Source organism: Mandrillus leucophaeus, unplaced genomic scaffold (genome assembly GCF_000951045.1).
Source record: "Mandrillus leucophaeus isolate KB7577 unplaced genomic scaffold, Mleu.le_1.0 Scaffold90, whole genome shotgun sequence".
Classification (NCBI taxonomy): Eukaryota; Metazoa; Chordata; class Mammalia; order Primates; family Cercopithecidae; genus Mandrillus; species Mandrillus leucophaeus.
In genome coordinates, this window is record NW_012109808.1 from 1111176 (window position 1) to 1111414 (window position 239).

A 239-nucleotide genomic window follows, 5' to 3' on the forward strand; every position below is an offset into this window, starting at 1 on the left:
GATGACTTTACAAAGCAAATACATTAGTGTAATTTCAAGCTAAAAAGCTTTAAAAGCCAGGTGCAGTGGCTCACGCCTGTAATCCCACCACTTTCAGGGGCCGAGGCGGGGGATCACCCAAGGTCAGGTGTTCGAGACCAGCCTGACCAACATTGAGAAACCCCGTTTCTACTAAAAATACAAAATTAGCCAGGCATGGTGTTGCATGCCGTAATCCCAGCTACTTGGGAGGCTGAGGC